This window comes from Lynx canadensis, chromosome D1 (genome assembly GCF_007474595.2).
Source record: "Lynx canadensis isolate LIC74 chromosome D1, mLynCan4.pri.v2, whole genome shotgun sequence".
NCBI classification, from domain to species: Eukaryota; Metazoa; Chordata; class Mammalia; order Carnivora; family Felidae; genus Lynx; species Lynx canadensis.
The window spans coordinates 31,901,181-31,912,894 of NC_044312.2; the positions used below are offsets into that span (position 1 = coordinate 31,901,181).

General features: G+C 44.8%; 1 pseudogene; it reads left to right on the forward strand.

Moving 5' to 3' along the window:
- The first annotated feature begins 2,265 nt into the window (after positions 1-2,265).
- LOC115526214 lies at positions 2,266-6,747 on the forward strand (annotated as a pseudogene).
- The last annotated feature ends 4,967 nt before the right edge of the window (positions 6,748-11,714 follow it).

Here is an 11,714-nt window from a genome sequence, read left to right on the forward strand (position 1 = left end):
CCCAAAGCCATTTCAGGACCCCCATTGGAAATATTGTTGCTTTCAATTTATTTAAAAATAGTTTACACTGGAAAAAAAAAATCTCAGCCCCAGGCATCAAGGGGCCAGACATATTATAATTTTCTATAATAAGGGCAGCAGAAAGAAACATTGCAGTCTATACATACTCTTCCTTTTATAGGACTTTCTAAGCTATGCTCTCTGATTTGCCGTATTGTTAAGTTTCCCCATATCTCCCCTTCTTTTCATTCACTTGCTAGACTGGCAGATTGCCTGGTGGAAATGGATATGGAGGAGGACTAATTTGTCACTCATCTTTATCTCCAAGATCTTCCTCCTCAGAAGATAGACAGAAAAATGTTCTGGCTACTCAGGTTGGACCTTCCAATCTCACCTGCCTGCAGAACTTCCTCACAAGTAAGATTTGCACAAGTACCGCCACAGGGTACACAGTGGATGGGCCAGATCTATCCAAATCTAGGGCATAACCTTCATCTGCCCCCACACTTAAAGAAATAAAATTCAAACATCAGAAGTTGAAATAATTGTATAGTGACCTATCACTTACTCAAACTCAGATTCTACCATTAACATTGTATTATTATATATGTTGCACCCCATATCTACCCTCCTATTTTCACATTTTATTCACCTACCAAATCTGACTGTTGCTTTCCAAAACTAATTGTAGACATTGAGGAATTTCACTTCTGGCAAAATGGAGTAAAAGGGATTGACTTTTCCTCTTGGGTAAAACAATGAAAAACTGGACAAACATGAAATAAGATTTTTAAGACACTATATACAAGACAGCATGGAATAATGATCTCTGAGATACATGAAACAAGGAGATGAGCTCTACAACGGACTCAGGTTACTGCCCCAAGGATGTTTCTAGGCTGCAATGCAAAAATGACAGAAACCAGGCAGAGCCTACTTGGGATTCTCTCTCTCCCTCTCTGCCCCTCCCCTGCTTGTGCACTTTAAATAAATAAACAAAAAAAAACCAAACAAATAAATAAAGTGCACATAGTGAAAGGGCGGGCCTACGCCAGCCGACTCCATCTTGTTCTGTGTCCTCCACCTTGAGTGACTATGTCCCTGACATGACCCCTTTTCTGGGAAAATCGCAGAAACCTCAGACCTTGCCTCCTCCCCTTGAGTAACCTCCCGCTCACCCATTCAAACTTCCTGATCAAAACACGCCCAGCGACCTGTGTAACAGGACTCCGACCCTTCCCCAGCCAATCAGCTGAGGCCACAGCCATTACCTCACCAACTGCCTCTAGGCCCCAATAAAACCTTTGTGCTTTTGAAACTCGCTCTCTCTCCCTGGTATCTCACTGCTACGTCGGTGCAGGTAGGGGTTGAGCTCGAGCTAGCTCGAATAAAGGCTCTTTTGCTTTTGCATCAGACTTGCTCCCTGGCTGTCTTTGGGGATCACAAATCTGGGCATAACATTTGGGGCTCGGCCCGGGTATCCCCAAAACCCACCGAGGGACCCCTGACCCGGAGAGCCTGACTGGCCATGGTTAGTGTCTGTCTGTTTGTTCTGTCTTTTCTGTTGTGAGCTCATTTCTGGAATTCTGAGTAGTGCCCGACGCGGTCTAAGTGGACGCACTGGAGGACCAAGGGCTGGGAGGTTTTGGAAGACGTTCTGATCCTCCTTCTGCAGGACGTGGAATCCCCTCAAAGGTCTAAGCTAGCTTTCAGTTTGCTTCCATGGAGTTAGAAGACTTTCTAGGGGCCCTCTGGTTGTCTGTTTTTGTGTTTTCTCTGTTTTGTTCTGTGGACTTACTGGACGGACGTTATGGGACAGACTCAGACTACTCCTCTAAGTATTATGATTGGTCACTTTAAGGATGTGAGGGGAAGAGCTAACAACCTCAGTGTGAAGTCTGAAAGGGTCGGTTGGCAGTTTTTTTGTTCTAGCGAGTGGCCAACTTTCAATGTCGGATGGCCACCAGAGGGGACTTTCGACTTCCCATACCATCCACCAAGTCAGGGAGTATCATCTCTTGGCCTAATGACGCGGCCATCTTGATCAGCTCCCTTACTATCACTTGGCAGGACCTTGTAGAAGACCCACCCTCTTGGCTTAAGCCCTTCCTAGCCCCGCTCCCTCCGGAGCCAAAACCCATTCTTGCTTTGCAGGGGACAAAGAAGAGAAAAGTCTTTCCCAGCTTCAGCACCCCTCTTCCCTGTCCTACAGGGGGGTACTGAAGAAGAATTAATTTTTCCTCCCCTGTATAAGCCCTCTCTAGGATGCCGGAAGAACACCAATCCTCCCCCTCCGGGGGAGGCAGACCGCTGTTCCGAGAGCGGGGAGGCGGAAACGCTCCAGTGGGTAGCCCGCCCTTTACCAGACAAAGCCGCCGACTCCACTATTCTGCCCCTGCGAGCCACCGGACCCCCAGACTCGGAGGGGAATCAGCCCCATCACTATTGGCCTTTTGCCACTAGTGACCTCTACAATTGGAAAGCTCAGAATCCTAAGTTTTCCAAGAAACCGGCAGGGCTTATTGATTTATTAGACTCTGTTCTTTTTACCCATCAGCCCACGTGGGATGATTGCCAGCAGGTTTTGCAGGTCCTGTTCACGACTGAAGAAAGAGAAAGAATCCTCAATGAGGCCCGAAAACTAGTTCCGAGCGCAGACGGGAATCCCAGCACCAACCAGGCTCAGATAGATGCCTCCTTCCCCTTAACTCAGCCCCAGTGGGATTTCAACACAGCAGAAGGTAAGGAGAGGCTCTGGGTCTACCGCCAGACTCTAATGGGGGGGTCTCTGAATGGCTGCTAGAAAGCCAACCAATTTGGCCAAGGTAGGAAATGTACAACAGGGAAAAGATGAATCTCTGGCTGCCTTTTTAGAACGGATCACGGAGGCATTCTGTACCTATACCCCCATGGATCCAGAGGCTCCGGAAAGCAAGGCAGCTGTTATCATGGCCTTTGTAAACCAATCGGCCATAGACATTAGGAGAAAATTACAGAAAATAGATAGACTAGGAGAAAAAAGTCTGCAGGACTTACTGGTGGTAGCCGAAAAGGTATATAATAACCAGGAGCCTCCTGAGGACAAGCAGGCTCGCACCATGGCAGCTGCCAGCAGTAAGCAGACTCGAGACCTGGCCAGAATACTACAAGCTACCACTGCTGACTCCCCCAAGGAACAAGACCGCCATCTCCAGCAGCTGGCAGATGATGCAAGAAAAGGTAAAGGAACCACCAAGGGGGGGGAAGCAGAGGCTGCAGAAGGATCAGTGCGCATACTGCAAGGAGATAGGTCATTGGGCCCGAGATTGTCCTAAGAGGGCCGGCAGGAAGGGAAGCAAGACTGATCGAGTAAAAGTCCTAGAGCTAGATGAACTAAGTGATTAAGGGAGTCAGGGTTCGGACCCTCTCCCCGAACCCAGGGTAACTCTTAAAGTGGAGGGGACACCTATTGACTTCCTTGTCGACACCGGAGCACAACATTCGGTCCTCTGCACCCCACAAGGAAAACTAGCCAGCAAGAAGTCCTGGGTACAAGGGGCAACTGGTATGAGCCAGTATTCATGGACTACCTGAAGAACAGTAGATTTGGGAACGGGCCGGGTATCCCACTCCTTTATGGTAATACCAGAATGCCCCTACCCGCTGTTAGGATGGGACTTACTGACCAAGATTGGAGCTCAGATAACTTTCAGACAAGGTCTGAAACCAGGTCACCGATGGCAAGGGCCACCCCATCCAGGTCCTGACCATGAAACTGGAGGATGAATACCGCCTCCACCAGGAGGCGCTCCTTAGAGAGGATAATATAGACAGATGGCTACAAGAATTCCCCTCGGTTTGGGCAGAGACGGGGGGGATGGGACTAGCCGCTCACAGGACCCCAGTCCTGGTACAGCTCAAGCCAGGAGAGAGTCTGGTAAGGATCAAACAATACCCCATGTCTCAGGAGGCCTGGAAGGGGATCCAGCCACACATCCAGAGACTACGAAGCCTAGGGGTACTAGTTCCTTGCCAGTCTGCCTGGAACACCCCCCCCCTACTGCTGGTCAAAAAGCCTCACACAAATGACTACTGACCGGTACAAGACCTCCGGGAAGTAAATAAGAGGGTCGCGGACATACACCCAACTGTTCCCAACCCATATACTCTCTTGAGCTCCTTGGCACCCTCCAGGTCTGGTATACTGTACTAGATTTAAAGGACACCTTCTTCAGTCTGCCGCTGGCACCCCAGAGCCAACCCTTGTTTGCCTTCGAGTGGCATGATCCGGAGGAGGGCTACAGTGGGCAACTCACCTGGACATGGCTACCTCAGGGATTCAAAAATTCACCCACCATCTTCGATGAGGCACTACACGAGGACCTGGGTGAGTACAGAAGGGAGCACCCTGGCCTCACCCTTCTACAGTACGTAGATGACATCCTGATTGCTGCCGACATGGCCAAAGACTGTGAGCGAGAGATCCAGGACCTGCTGGCTACCCTGGGGGCCTTAGGCTACCGGGCATCCGTGAAGAAGGCTCAGATATGCAGGGAGAGGGTAAGTTACCTGGGATATATCCTGGAGGGTGGACAGAGGCGGTTATCAGATGCCAGAAAAGAAACTGTCCTAAAGATCCCTACTCCCACCTCCCGAAGAGAAGTGAGGGAATTCCTAGGATCAGCCGGCTACTGCCGCCTCTGGGTTCCAGGGTTTGCTGAGATCGCCAGGCCCCTATATGAAGCTACCAAAGAGGGGAAAACATTTAAATGGGCTGAAAAAGAAGAAACTGCCTTTAATCAGTTAAAAAAGGCCCTCCTAAGTGCCCCAGCACTCGGCCTACCAGACATTACGAAGCCCTTCCACCTCTTTGTAGACGAACATAAGGGAATAGCAAAAGGGGTTCTAACTCAAGCCTCAGGCCCCTGAAACTGCCCAGTGGCTTACCTGTCCAAGAAACTAGACCCAGTGGCTCCTGGCTGGCCGCCATGCCTAAGAATTATTGCAGTGACAGCACTCCTAGTCAAGGACGCAAACTGACCCTAGGACAGGAGATCTGGATCACAACCGCACACGCCATTGAAGGGGTCCTGAAACAGCCTCCTGATAGATGAATGAGCAACACACGTGTGACTCATTACCAGAGCCTCCTACTCAACCCTCCACGAGTGCGGTTCCACCCCAGTGCAGCCCTCAATCCTGCAACCCTGCTGCCTGACCCTGACCTAGGTGCTCCACTACATGACTGTGCGGGAATCCTGGAAGAAGTACATGGATTCCGGACGGGCCTGACAGACCGGCCCCTCCCAGATGCTGAGGCTACTTGGTTCACTGATGGCAGCAGCTTTGTGCGAGACGGACACAGGTATGTGGGTGCAGCGGTGGTCACCGAAACGGACACCGTATGGGCGGAGTATCTACCCTCCAGAACATCAGCCCAGTGAGCAGAGTTCATAGCCCTCACCAAGGCGCTGATGCTGGGAGCTGGAAAACGGCTTAACATCTACACAGACAGCCGTTATGCATTTGCCACAGCTCATATTCATGGGGCAATTTATCAGGAGAAGGGGTTACTGATGGCAGAAGGATGGACTATAAAAAATAAGCAGGAGATACTTAACCTGCTTATGGCCTTATGGCTTCCTGCCAAGATAGCCATTATCCACTGCCAAGGGCACCAAAAAGCTGATAACCCAGTAGCTAGAAGTAATCGAAAGGCTGACCAGGCAGCCAAGACAGTAGCCCTTACTTCAGTCCCCACTGTGACCATACAACTACCGGACCCGGGAGACCCAGTTTTACCAGACCAGCCCAAATACTCCCAGGAGGAGTTACAGCGGATCAAGAAACTCCCCATGGCCCAGGAGATAAAGGGATGGTGGTATACACCTAACAAGGAGCTCGTGCTGCCAGACCGGCTCGGAGTCTCAATATTAGAGCACATGCATTGGTCTACTCACATGGGGGCCCGAAAATTAAAAGACTTAATCCGACATGCCGGAATCAAGATTCACCAACAGGACACCAAAATAAAGCAAGTTGTATCTGCCTGCAAGACCTGCCAACTCACCAATGTGAGAGCCACATCAAATAAAAAAGGAACCAGGCTCAGAGGCACCAGACCGGGAGCCCAATGGGAAGTCAACTTCACTGAAGTCAAACCAGGAAAGTATGGTTATAAATATCTTTTAGTATTTACAGACACCTTCTCTGGCTGGGTGGAGGCATACCCAACCAAGCATGAAACGGCTCAGATGGTGGCTAAGAAGCTACTAGAAGACATCTTACCCAGGTATGGTTTTCCTGCCATGGTAGGATCAGACAATGGACCAGCTTTTATCTCGCAGGTAACACAGGCAGTAGCCAAGGCGGTGAGGGCAAACTGGAAATTACATTGTGCTTATAGGCCCCAGAGCTCAGGACCCTAAAAGAGACCCTTACCAAATTAACCATGGAGACTGGGGACAGGGTGACTCTCCTACCGTATGCCCTTTACTGGGTTAGAAACACTCCTTACACTCTGGGTTTTACTCCCTATGAGATCATGTTTGGCAGGCCACCCCCTGTTATTCCCAGCCTTCGAGCTGAACTTATTGCTGAGTTTAAAGATCAAGAACTTTTTCTTTCCTTGAGAGGGCTCCAGAGGGCGCACGAGGACATTTGGCCGTGCCTCCGTGCTGTCTACGAGGCTGGCCCGACCCCGACACCTCATCAGTACAGGCCGGGAGACTGGGTCTATGTCAAGAGGCACCACCGAGAGACCCTTGAGCCTTGCTGGAAGGGACCCTACATCGTGGTGCTGACAACCCCCACCGCTCTCAAAGTAGACGGCATCGCGACCTGGGTCCATCACACACACGTTTGGCCAGAGGACGCCTCCTCGATCTGGAAGGACTTCGTCACGCGATGGGCCATCAGGCGGGACCAACACAACCCGCTCAAGCTCAAGCTACAGTCCATTTGACCCACCTAATATTGGTAACTCTGTTAACTCTGCTTGTCATTGCTCATGCTGCCAGGAGTCCCCACGCCCCCCCAAAACATCACCTGGCAGATCATAGACACCAGCTCGGAGACAATACTTAATCAGACCTCCCAGAGCCACCCCAGGGACACTTGCTTCCCAGAACTTTGCGTAAACCTCCAAACTCTGTTCCCCTTGTCACCATAAATGCAGCTGGTCCCATGATTGGGTCCCTAAGCTATATGACAAGGGGGGAATGAAAGGGCAGGCCTACGCCAGCCGACTCCATCTTGTTCTGTGTCCTCCACCTTGAGTGACTATGTCCCCGACATGACCCCTTTTCCAGGAAAATCGCAGAAACCTCAGACCTTGCCTCCTCCCCTTGAGTAACCTCCTGCTCACCCATTCAAACTTCCTGATCAAAACACGCCCAGCGACCTGTGTAACAGGACTCCGACCCTTCCCCAGCCAATTGGCCAAGGCCATGACCCTTCCCCAGCCAATCGGCTGAGGCCACAGCTATTACCTCACCAACTGCCCCTAGGCCCCAATAAAACTTTTGTGCTTTTGAAACTCGCTCTCTCTCCCTGGTATCTCACCGCTACGTCAGTGCATGTACGGGATTGAGCTCGAGCTAGCTCGAATGAAGGCTCTTTTGCTTTTGCATCGGACTCGCTCCCTGGCGGTCTTTGGGGATCACGAATTCTGGGCATAACAATAGAAAGACAAAAGACCCAGAATAGCCACCACAATCTTGAAAATAACTATGTCAGAAGACTGGTATTACCCAAATTTAAGACTTACTAAAAGCCTACATTGATCAAGACAGTTTAGGATTAGTAAAAAAATAAATGAACAGATCAACAGTGGACCACAAATAGACACAAAAAATGTACTCTACTGATCTTTGACAAAAGAGTAAGGCAGTTTAATGGAAAAAGGGTAGTCATTTCAACAAATAGTGCTGGAACAACTGGATATCCACATACAAAAAAAAATCACCTTTTACAAAAATGAACAGGGCAGATCATAGATCTAAATGTAAAGTGAAAAACTATAGCTTGTAGACGCAACATAGAAGAAAATCCAGGTGATCTTGAGTCTATTGATAAAATTTTAGATACAATACCGAAAGCACAGCCCATGAAAGGAAATATTGACTTTACTAAAATTGACAACAACAAAATCTGTTTTGCAAAAGACACTGTTCAGAGAATAAAAAAACAAAAGACAGAGTAAAAGAAAATCTTTGCAAAACATAAATCTGGTAAAGAGCTGACATCAAAATATACAAATAACTCTTAAAAACTCAGCAGTGAGAAAATTAAGAACCCAATTTCAAAATGGACAGATTAGAATAAAGACCTCACCAAACAAGACATACATACAAATGGTTATTAAACATGGAAAGAGTGGTCTTCATCATATGTCATTAACAAATTTCAAATTAAAACAAATTAATAACCTTTATTAGAAGGGTCAAAACCCAAAACACTGACAACACCAAATTCTGGTGAGAATGTAGAGCAACAGAGATTCTCACATAGTGCTGGTGGGAATTTAAAATGTAAGAAAAACAGTTTATTACAAAGCTAAATGTTTTATTATTTGATCCAGCAATCATGCCCCAGGAATATACCCAACTGAGTTGAAAAGTTATGTTCACACAAAATCCTGCACACTAATGTTTATAGCAGTTTCATTTATGATTGCCAGCAATTTCAAGCCACCTAAATATCCTTCAACAGGTGAATAAACTGTCGTGCATCTATGCAACAGAATATTATTGGCCATAGAGATATAAAGAGAAATGGCAATCAAGATTTAAAAAGGCATGGAAGAAACTTGAAAACATATTACAAAATAAAAAGAGGCCAGTCTGATAGGTTACATACTATTTGATTCCGACTATATGACATTCTGGAAAAGGTAAAGCTGCAGAGACAGTAAAATGATCAGTCAGTGATTTCCAGGGGCTAAAGGCTAGTTGGGGGGCAGGGAAAACAGGGAAAGAAATGAAATTCTGTATGATACTGTAATGGTAGATACATAACATTATGCATTTGTCAGAACCTTAGCATGTACAACACAAAGTGTGAACCCTAATGTAGTAACATTGTGTCAATATTGATCCATCAATTGTAACTAATACATCAATGCAAAATATTATTAATATGGGGAAAGTATATGGAAACTTTGTAATTTATTCACAAGTTTTTTTAAACCAAAATGCTCTAAAAATAATCAACTGAAATATTTTTAATTAGTTATATAGAATTCAAAACTGTACATCATAACAGAAATCAAATTGATATTTGTTGAAGGAGGTGTAGCAGAGTAATTATGAGCAAGATTTAGTGATATTTTATAAGTGTATATTATGTCAAAACTTATCAAATTCTACAATTTAAACACGTGAAGTTTATTGTATATGAAATATACCTCAATAAACCTGCTAAAATATTGCAAACATTAGTACACTTCTCACTAAATACTTCATCATACATATTTATTAGAGTTCAAAATTTATTTGTTTTTGTTTTGAGACAAAATTACATACAATGAAGTATTAAAAATATTAAATGAACATTTGATGGGTTTTCACAAATACAGACACTTGTATAACCCTAATCTCTATGAAGATACAAAGTATTGCCATCACTTCTGATAGTTTCTTCATAATATTTTTTCTCATTCAGTGTCTCCTACATTAGCCTCCAAATCCCTCCACCCACCATGATCAGGCAACCACTCTTTTGATTTTTATTTTCATCATAGATTAGTTTTGCTAGAATTAGATTTGTATGTGTTCATTTTTTCTAGAACTTCGTATAGTGACATCATTAGTGTATATTCTTTGTATAAAGTATCTTTTACTTAGTGTAATTTTTTGGGGGGAGGGATTCATTCATGATGTTGTTTGAAGCATCAGTTCATTCCTTTTTATTGTAGAATATCATTCCACTATATGCATATACTTCCGTACGTTTATCCATATCCTAGTTATAGAAACCTGGGTTTTCCCAGTTTTTCACTATATTAAATAAAGCTGTTATTAATATTATTTAACAACTTTTTTGTCAATACATACTTTTAGGTCATAAGACATTGGTAGAACCTTTTTCAAAAGAGCAATTTATACTCCACCAATAGTTGAGAGTTCCAGTTCTGCATCCTCACCAACATTTGCTGCTTAATAATATCTCATTGTGACATAACTGGGCATTTCAGAGTCTACTTCACCAACACCCTGCATATCAGTTTCTAGATAGCACCTAGCTCATAGTTGGAAATTAGCAAAAAGCTGTCCTTCAGGAAGTGGAAAAATTGTGTTTTTAAAAAAAACTTTTAAATTATTTTTTATTTTAGAGAAAGAGAAAGAGAGCACAAGCAGGGGAGAGGAGCAGAGAGAGAGAGAGAGAGAGAGAGAATCCCACGCAAAGCTCCATGTTCAGCACAAGCCAGAACCAAGGCTGGATTCCATGACCCTGGGATCATGACCTACACCACTGACACTCAACCAACTGAGCCACCCAGGTGCCCCAGGTGATGTCTTTTACTGTGCAGTTTTCATGTAATCATCCCGAGTCATGGGCCTTTTTCTTGTTTTCTATTTCTAAAACATAATCCAAGTTCTGTGAGACAGTCTTGCTGATTCTCTCTTAAATTCTTCTCTCCTTACTCATGAGCATATTTAACTGAGTGATTATAACTACCGTGGACACACAATTTACATGCAGGTAACTAGTCACTAGGAACATTTGAATATTATAACAAGTAATACACAATTTTAATTGCTGGCTCTCTTCTCCAGAGACTCTTTCTTATTAGAGAGGACTGTGTCATGCACTAGTCAGTTTCAAAGAAAAGTGATATGTTTGTTTCCCTTTGAAAGCAATTTATATCTTTTGGGTACTCTGCAACAATATTATTGATTCCTCTTCAGGTTTTTTATTGTTTTTGTCTTAGTATGGTGGTGAGGTGATGGTTGTCATTTGGTCACCTTTGCCCCAGCTAGCATAGGAAAGTAGGAATCTCCTCCTCAGATTCCATCATTTTTAAGGGTTTTTTGAAGACTTCATGGGATTGATGAGGCCACAGAGGTGGGCCAGAGAATCAGCACAACCCACAAAAATGCCCATTATTGCCTAACAGGAAAACACAAGGACAATGCCCAACAAGGGCGTCTATTATAATGATGATAAACATAATGTCATTGTCCACACATGACCCATGCCAAACAGAAGTTGGAGTTACATAGCCATGTTACAATCCTAGTTTTAACCGCATGAATCTGTTTCCTCATCTAAAATCTGGCTTCAGAAATAATTGTTTCTCCAGATTAGCACGTGACTTAACCAAATAATGTATGTTAAGTGACCAACAAGGTCTCTGATACATTATAGTCAGTTAATACATGTTAGCTTTCCAGAGTCCCCTTGGAAGCTAACCATCCATTTTTCTTCTATAGCAATGTCAGGAGGTATATGTATATACTAGTTAGTAATCAGTGTCAGAACCTCATTATCAACATCACTCACTAGAATGGTACATTTCTTACCAAATATGAACTATTAATACATCATCATCTCTAAAAGTCCATAATTTACCTTGGGGTTCACTCTTCACATGATACATTCTATGGCTTTGGAAAACATGTATAATGATATGTTTTTATTATTATGGTGTAATATAGAATATTTTCACTGCCTTCCCCTCTTCCACTCAACCATTGACAACCACTGATCTTTTTATTGTCTCCATAGTTTTG